The sequence below is a fragment of the Ursus maritimus genome, unplaced genomic scaffold, assembly GCF_017311325.1.
Source record: "Ursus maritimus isolate PB19 unplaced genomic scaffold, ASM1731132v1 scaffold_12, whole genome shotgun sequence".
Classification (NCBI taxonomy): domain Eukaryota; kingdom Metazoa; phylum Chordata; class Mammalia; order Carnivora; family Ursidae; genus Ursus; species Ursus maritimus.
The window spans coordinates 49939970-49949054 of record NW_024423564.1 but is presented as its reverse complement, the minus strand read 5'-3'; the positions used below and the strand labels follow the sequence as shown (position 1 = coordinate 49949054).

General features: G+C 47.8%; 1 long non-coding RNA gene across 1 annotated transcript; it reads left to right on the top strand.

The window, feature by feature from the left end:
* The first annotated feature begins 44 nt into the window (after window positions 1-44).
* LOC121102077 lies at window positions 45-6443 on the top strand. Its single transcript, XR_005834142.1, has 2 exons — window positions 45-181; window positions 6119-6443. It is a non-coding gene; the product is annotated as an uncharacterized LOC121102077 (long non-coding RNA).
* The last annotated feature ends 2642 nt before the right edge of the window (window positions 6444-9085 follow it).

Genomic DNA, 9085 nt, shown 5'->3' with positions numbered 1-9085 from the left:
CGCTTTCTCACATGTAAAATGGGATGAGCCATGCCTACCTCACAGGGTTATGGAGAAGATAAAAGGAGGTATGGCCTAGAGCGCAAATACCACTGAATTATTATTAACTCTTCCTTCTCTATTCATCTACCTGGGACCCCGATGCATTATTTGCATTGATATTAAAAGAGTGAGGACAAGGGTAAGTAAATAGCTACTTAGTGAATCTCTGCTTCATGCTTTACGCTAATGACCCTCTTAGTCTTCCCAGGTCCCCCAGGACGGCATTCCGATCTCTCACTAGCAGAGAAGTTGCAACTCAGGGAAGTTAAGTCACTTATGTAAGATGCTAAACTAATTCAAGGCAGGAAAAAAAAAAAGAATTCTGCTGGCCTCCAAAATTCCTGGCTGTCCCACCAGCCTGAGCTGCCTCCCCAGCCCCGATCTCCCCAAGCTTAGTGCCTCCCACCCCTGCACACGTGCCGCCATGGGAAGAGGGCTCCTCACCCCTCCATCAGTGCAGCCCTGGAACGTGGCCCATGTTTTCCTGGCCGTGGTGACCCAGGCCAGGGCACAGCCAGACGCACCATCCCTGGGCTCAGCACTGCTGTGGGTCATGGGCACCCTTTTGCCAGATGCCACGCCCGGAGCCCACTGCCCGGCAAAACATGGCAACGCAGGGGAAAACACTGACCAGAGAAATCTGTGGGTAAGTCCGTAGGGATTTTCCGGGGCTGGAGGAAGCCTGTCAGGGTACAAAGAACCCAGAAGGATGAGGGGCTGGGAATGACTTTAATAGGGTCAGATCACATGGGGTGGAGTGAGTGGTGGGGTGGAACCGGGGGAGGCTTCTTCATGCGACGCATCACTCTGACATGGCTCAGCCCTTTTCCTCGACAGAGTGGGAAACCGAGGCTCACACATGCCAGATGTGACCAAAGAGCTGGGTTTGCGACGCTCTGCGATGTTAGTTCCAATTCCGGTTGATGTACTTAGGTTGCCAGGGATCTAGGGCGAATGGCTTCGCGGCTGGAGGGACACAGCTGAGCTCACACCCGGTGCCGACGAAGGACCGGCCCTGTCCTGAGCTCCCAACAGTCACTGTCCCACCGCGTGCTCAGAACACCGCAGGAGATGGGAGCCGTTCTTTCCCTTCTCTCGTGGGTGAGACCGAGGCCGTCTGCAGACTCGAAGCCCTTCTGTTAGGGCTCCGAGGGCTCAGTCTCTGCCCTGAGGCCCCCCGGGGCAGATGCTTCTGCTTCACGGAGCAAGGTGACTCTGACACTCAAAGGGCCAATGTCAGAATTTTTTTTTCCTTTGAAAGCCGTCACTGGGGATGATGCTATTTGAGGAGGTTCCTAGAGACACATTCATGATGGTTCGGAAGGGCAGGGGCAGCATGGCTGAAGTCTATTCGCTCAACTCAATCACCAGGACTCCCTCCCATTCAGAGGAACAGAGCTCCCCTCCCCTGGGCTGGGCTCTGCATTTCCGGAACCTTGAGCTTGCTCTCGAAGAGCCTCAGCTGTGTTGAAACTCTGTAGAATTCAGGGGAAATCTGTGCCAGGTCAGAGCCTGTGCACTTATCCCTCTGGGAGTTTCCAGCTTTGTGTGGGTTCAATGTCAACAAGTTTTGTCCGAGAAACTGAGAGCTCAAGCGCCAAAGTTCTCTTTACTGTGTCCAGGTGACTGGCGAGAAAACTCAAAAGGTTTCACTTTTATAAAAGAAAGGGAAATTGCCCAGCCTGATTGTCATGAGAGGAAAGAGCCAACACTGGTCTTATGCTCAGTGTGTGCAGGGGTTTTTACATGCGTTATCTGTCTTGGCTCTCACCCCGGAGGCAGGGAGGGTTATCCCCGGTTCAGACAAGAAAGAATTGAGTTGGCCAAGGTCACCCAACAAATAGTGAAACTGGGAGACTTTTTCCTTCTCAAAGCCCAAGATCTTCTCACTGCCTATGATTTCTTGCTAATTCTCTGGCCAAGAGATGGTATCATGTATGGTCTAAGAGCTTAAAGAAACTATTTGGGTTTAACTCCTGGCCCGGGAAAGATGAGCTGTGTGACTCTGGGGAAGTTACTTATCTCTCTGAAACTCCATTTCCTCATCTGTAAAATGAGGCTGACAGTCCTAGAACTTGCTTGATAGGGCTCTTGCAAGTTTAAATGGGTTCAGATGGGAGGAATGTTTAGAATCATGTGCCATGACATAATGTCAGCTATTTTAATTATACAACTTGCTTGAAGAAACGCACTGTTGCTTTACCAAGTGTGTATTGTACTCTGGGAGAAGGAAGAATTCCTGTACAAGTCAGCATCCATGCTAGACAGGCGCTTCAGATTCGTTTATCCTCCTGTATCTCCACAGCAATCCTACGAGCGAGGGATTTGACAGATGAGGACATTGAGGAACAGAGAAGTTAAGCCACATGACAAACGTTGCACAGTGACAGAGTATTGGAGCTGGGATTCAAACCCCAGCCTGACTCCAGCACTTCTACCTTCTCTTTTACCGCTCTGCCTACCGCCTTCGGGTGGAAATGGAGCAGCCCTGCAAGAGAGCATGTGTGTGCACGCATGAGACATGGGGCAAGTCAGGGAAGGGGGAGTTGCCATCTGACTCGTGTTGCCTCATTTCACAAATGCATTATTTCCTGACAGGCCCTCTGCACAAATTTATTATTATTAATATTTTAAATTTTATAAACACACAAACCACAAAGGAAGCTTTCAGGGGACTCCTGTACTGATTTGAAACTTCAAGACATTGGTCTGTATTTATTTGGTTGTTTATCTGTCTGCCCACGCTGTGCCACATGCTGGGGCTATGGAAGTAAATGGAGACATGATAGAATCGATTACATATTGACACAATGAATGCACATTCCCAAACCATGATAAGCTCCATGAAAGAAAGCTCTATAACGCCAAAAGGGATAGATGAGGGTTTGGCCTGATCTAATTGGGGCTCAAGAGACAGCATGCAGAGGTCTAAAGGAAGAAGAGAAGTTAACCAGGTAAGGAAGGAGGGGATAAATATTACTGAGAGAAGGAATGGCACGTGCAAAGGCCCTGAGGAAGAAGGGAGAATCAACTATTTAAGGAACTAAAAGGTTCCCACGTGTCCAGAGGACAGAAAAAGGGGGAGAAAGAGATTCACATTGAAGTTGTGAAGAAAGGAAGGAACCAGAGTATATAAAACACTGAAGAGCACATACATTTTTTGTTCTAAGAGAATGGAAAGGGATTTAGTTTTAAAAATTAAGAGTTTTGGTAGATGTTGTAAAAAGTCTGTTTAGGATATGGTTACTACAACAGTATCCATCGTATCATGAAGGGATGACACATGGTCTTCAACTTGCCTGCCAACTCTGAAGGGTAATTAGTGGCCATGGGAATAAGGTGCTGAGGGCTTTGTGGGTGTATCTAGATCCAGTGGGAATAAGTATCATTATCCACTAATGACGTAGGCCGAGGGTGGGCTGCAGCTAGCTGTTCGACAGAGGCCGCAGAAAGCACAGACTCACCCGGGTTTGGATCACAAGCTGCTCTCTGTCAGAACTGAGGCAGTTTATTTAATAACTCAGAATCTCAGCTTCCCAAACTGTAAAATAGACGCAACAGTATCTTTCCTTGGAGGGGTTTGCGAGGATTCTAGGAATGGAGATGGTAAACAATCCAGCACATGAGGGCCTCCATGATAATGAACTTCCTTAGTCTGTAAAGGAGATTTGGAAGCATAATTGTGGAATGACAAACATTGAAATAACCTTAAAGTGCATGGAAAGGAAACGCTAGGAAGGCCAATTTACCTCACCTCTTCACAACAGATTTGTGGTCTGCGTCCTCTGTGCGGCTCAGATGAAGCACGGGGAGCTGACAGCCCACACGTAGGCTCTGTTGAGTCACGCTTCCAGGGCACAGAGCAACGCTTTGGAGAAGACAACTTGGCCTCAGGAATGAATGCTGCGCCTTTTATGGAAATGACCAAGTGGGCTGGTTCGTGCTCCGCATTCATTGACCATGTTTGATAAATGGGCTAGCGGCCTGTTCACCTCAGTAGTGTAAGAGGACGTAAACTGAGGCAAGAGCGACCGGACCGGACGGACGTTAGACCCTGCAGGGTCCACCCAGGAGGCCTGTGAAAAGGCAGAAATCAGGAACCGATAGGATGACTCAAATACACGGAGAGGGTAAGAGAGTTGGGATGTTGAAGAGGAAGAGAGGATTCGCGAAGAGGATTTCTTCAGAGAGAGCTCCCCCGAGGTTAGTGTACATTATGGCACTTCTGGCACAGTGCCAGGCCCAGAATTGATATTCAACAAGCATTTAGGGAACAGATAACTTATGAGGCATGAAATAACCTGGAATAGATGCGGAATAGGAAAGGAGCATAAAGATTCTTTCATGAACCTTGAGCCCCCAAATACACATTAATTGTAACCCACGGGGTTGAGAAAGCTCACAGGTATGATGAAGGAGTCGCTTTTTTTTTTTTTTAAGTAATCTCTAACAAGTAGGGATGTTCTAGAAAACTTAAAAAGAGGCAACATTTCTCATTTTCCAAAAGCTGAATTTCAGAAATGATAAAACTGTGCTATCAATATGGGCAAAGCCCTAGAGCATATTTCTAAACATTTTGGCATGAAAACAGTCCTCACTAGCAACCAGAAGTTGTCTGAGAGGGTTATTGGAGTAGCTTGATCAGGAACATGCTAGAAGTAATGTTTACTGAATTTAGAGGGAGATTTAACATCTAGGTTAATTGAAGGAGGGTGGGTCAACAATGATAAGACAGGGTCATAGCTGATAACCACCTTACTCACTGTCATTCTGGGCTTATTAGTCTAGACAAGTATCCCTAGACTTATGACGTAGGGCTGTGGTTCTCAGTCCTGGCCAACTGTTAGAATAAACAGGGGAGGGGCGCCTGGGTGGCACAGCGGTTAAGTGTCTGCCTTTGGCTCAGGGCGTGATCCTGGCGTTATGGGATCGAGCCCCACATCGGGCTCCTCTGCCATGAGCCTGCTTCTTCCTCTCCCACTCCCCCTGCTTGTGTTCCCTCTCTCATTGGCTGTCTCTATCTCTGTCGAATAAATAAATAAAATCTTAAAAAAAAAAAAAGAATAAACAGGGGAACTTTTAAAACACATCAGTATGCGGCCCTACCCTCAGATATTCCGATTTCATTTGTCTGGAGTGGACATCAGTCATATGTATATTTCAAAGACTCCCTCATGTTCTAATGTACAAAGACTTAGCACTATTAGTGTTCTATTTTTGACCATAGCCTTTACAAAATATCTTTAAGGAATATATTGAATGACGATGAAGAAGCCACCTGTGTTGCAGCTGTCAATAAGTCAAAAATAGGAAATGACAGACTTAAGCTTGAAATAAGCAAATAAAGACCTTCCGTAAGTTAAAAAAAAAATGAGCAAAGACACGAAGAAAATGCAATGCCTTGTTACAGAGATACTGCGTGAATTCAATGAATTAACACCTGTAAAGAGCTTATAGCAGAATCAGGCACATGGTCCCTGTGCTCAGGGCAGCTTTCACACCCAATCCTCTCACCCTATGAAGTCAATACGATCTCCACGTTGGAAAAACTGAGGCCCAAAGAAAGTGCACCTTTCCAGCCCAAGGTCATGAAGTCAGAGGCAAGAGGTATTCTAACTCCAGTGCTCAAGCTCTTGCTAGTGTTCAATTTGATTTTAGGGCGTCAAGGGGTGCTAGAAATCACTCCACACGTTTGAGAAAGGAAAACTGAGGTTCAGAGAATTTAACCTGCCCACGGGCGCATAGAAAGTGGTAGAGCCAGGACTTGGAGGTAAGTGTGTTAGAAGAAGGAGGAAGGGGGAGGGGAAAAGGAAAGAAGGAAATGAATGAAGGAAGACAGACAGGCAGGTAATTCCTATATTTAGGGCCCTCTCCAGAGGGAGAGAAATCTGAGAAGGTCCTGGCTTATCCCACAGAACTGGAATGCATTCGTAGGGAGTTCGGGCTCTGGAAACCCTCCAGGGATTGCCTGAGAAATGCTCACAAAGAGGTCCTTCTGGATTCTCACGGGTCAGTGCTGGATTTTTCACTCTCATCGTGAGACCACTCTAAGGGGCGGATTTCCTTCTCTTCACAGCCTTGTACCTGGACCGAGCGGTTTAATTAAAGAAGTGAGCTCCCACATCAAGAGAATGTCAAGCGGCAGGCGTTGAAGTTTGTTTTCATTGGCATGGGAAAATCCTGGCCCAGAGAAATGGAGAAGGAATCGAGGGTGTTTTATAACAAAGCACAAAACTTTTGACAAGGAGATAGTTCAGAAGGATCTCTAATGTCTATCATGGCGAGCCCTTGCCTCCACTTGCTCACGAAGGACCTCTAGGTCCCGGAGAGCGTGCTCCAGTGTTTGGGAGCCCCCAGGTCGGGACCCCGCATGTACTCATGAATAAGTTTTATTTGCCACCACATTGCTTCTACCCCAGTTTTCTTCTGCTCCCAAATGCCCATCCCCGGGATTTCAGTCCATGTGAGGAAGTGAGCACGGGGATTAACTGAGACGGTGTAACACCGACACACAGTAATGGCCGAAGAGCTGGTATTGCTGCTTCTTTTTTCTCCTTCACTTCTTACCCATAAAATGAGTGTATTGTGACAAATAAGTATCTGCTATAACATTTTAGGAATACATCAAGATTGTACTTAAAAAATGAGATGGGGGCGCCTGGCTGGCTCAGTTGGTAGAACGTGTGACTCTTGCTCTCAGGGTCCTGAGTTCAAGCCCTACCTTGAGCACAGAGCTTACTTAAAAAGAAGACTCAAAACCATGAGATGATACATAGCAAGCACTCAACAAATAAAAGTTTGTTGTAAAAAATAGCATCAACATTGGAGAAAAGCAGCTCTGCCGGTCCCTTCGGCCGACTTAACCTAAATGCCCACAGGAATCAAGAGGGACCAGTAGAAGCTAGTTTGGAATATTCTGTCAACGATGCTAATTCGGACTTTAAATGTAGGAGGATGGCCCAGTCGGGGGGCCACAGCAACCCCAGGCGTGAGTCGCTGCATGCTACAGGGGCTCCGCAGCGGACTCCTGGTGGACATTTGACCCGAAGTCCCGAGAGCCCAGACTCCGCCACCCGCGCCTCTCAGTCCCAGCCAGCTGGGAGAATGGGGATGAAGACTGCGGCTGCAGTCAGAGGGTGCAGGCTGAGGGTCAGGGCCTGAGCTAAATCCTCTAGATATGTGACCTCGCTTAGGCCGCACAGCAACCTGTGAAGCCAAAACTCTTACTATCGTCCCAATTTTACAGAAAGGGAAAGAAACAGTCAAAGGAGTTAAAGAACATGCCCAGGGAAGAGTCGGTTTTCTGATTCCAAGACGTGCCCTTCACTGCTTGGGCACCTCAGGAATCTCTGCCGATACTCCGTCCAGTCCTGCAGGAAGGGCCTCCTGCTCTGCTCGTTTGCTCTGACTCTAAAACCATCCCCAGCCCCTGGCCTCCCAGCGCTTGAGTCGGGGTGTTTTCCCTCTCCTGGGAGTCTTTGTGAAGGACAGATTTAGCTTCCTGGCTCAACACCTTGGCTTCGGCTCCACACAGAGGACTCGTGACTCTGAGCACTGGGTCCCTAGGGACAGTATGTGTAGATACCAGATGCAGCTGTGGCTCCTTTCGCACACACTGTTCTTGGAGGGGCTGAGCACGCTTTCCCCTTTTGGGTACTAAAATGACATCTGCGGGTCATCCTGTATGGGTCAAGATGCCTGATCCTCTGCAGAAAAAACCAGGCTCCCCCCACCGTTCCTGGTGTAGAAATGCCTGACATTAGGGAGAAAACTGAGAGCAAGTGGTAATGTGGCTGGACTGGCTCTCCCATTCCAGATGATTCTCATCTTCTCCTCTCTCTGGAATGGAGACAGCTGCAAAGCGTGTCCCTCCTGCTGGGAAGATGGCACAGTCTTCGCAGAATCTACACATAGCATTTTGGGGAAGAAACCTTGATCCATCCTCTAGGCTCAAAGCAGGAACTTTCTTCCTTTTTCTATGTAGACTTTTGAGAGGCATATCTGATAGAGACATATCTGTACTCTGTGCGCCTCAAGTTTCAAAATCCCACATCAGCTGCACAAGATAAGGTCTGCCACTTACTTGAATCCCCGCGTCCTTCTAGAAAATATTTGCCTTACTCCCACATTATTTTTAAGGTCTTCATAGAGAATTCTCTAAAGTCTATATTGAAGATTTCCTAGGAAGGTAATCCTGATGGTTGTCTGTAAGATATCCCAGTTTCTTGTCATCTAACCCATATACGGCAAGCCCAAAAATGTTCAGCTCAGAGACACTGACTGAGATTGCCCAAACTGCCTTTGGTCAGGTCGCCTGGCAGCAGCCTCTATGAGGCAGATTTGTACCCAGATGTTTCTTGGAGAGTGCTCATGGAACAACATCTATAAGGGGCTAAGGGAAATGGAACTCAGCAGAGGCAGAGGCAGAATTATAGTGAAACAGAGGATCCAGTTGATCCCACGTGAGAGCTCTGAAACTGGGCTGGTCTCTGAGAGGTCCTAACTTAGCTTCTCTGTACTTCGTACCTCTGCTCAGCCCTGCCCCCCAGGAGGGCGGATGTAAGTGTGGAGGAGGCAGTTACCCCTGGCTGAGAGTAATTCTCCCAGAGGAAGTCAGTTGTGAGCTGTCCACGTGTGGCCAACACTCCCAGCCATTGGGGGTACTGAGAGCCTTTCTTCCGGAGGGGGCTTTGGGGGGTACTCCAGGGCATTTCACTACACAGGCTAACTCTCTCACGCTGCAGGAAACAGGGTCCTAGAGAGGGGAGGTAGACGGCACTGGGTCACACAGTAAGGCGATGGAATAAATACAGTACCCAGGACTGTAAGCACCAAAGTGTTCTCCCTCTCCTACTGATAAATATATCACTTGCTGAGCATCTCCTGTGTGCCAGCCAATTGTTACTCATGTTTTATGGAGTCTTAACAATAACTAATCAGATCGAACAGGGGGTATTATTACCTTCATTTTCTAATGGAGGAAACTGAGGTCTCAAACATATGCAGTAGCCTAGCCAAGCACCTGGCACGTATGACACACCTG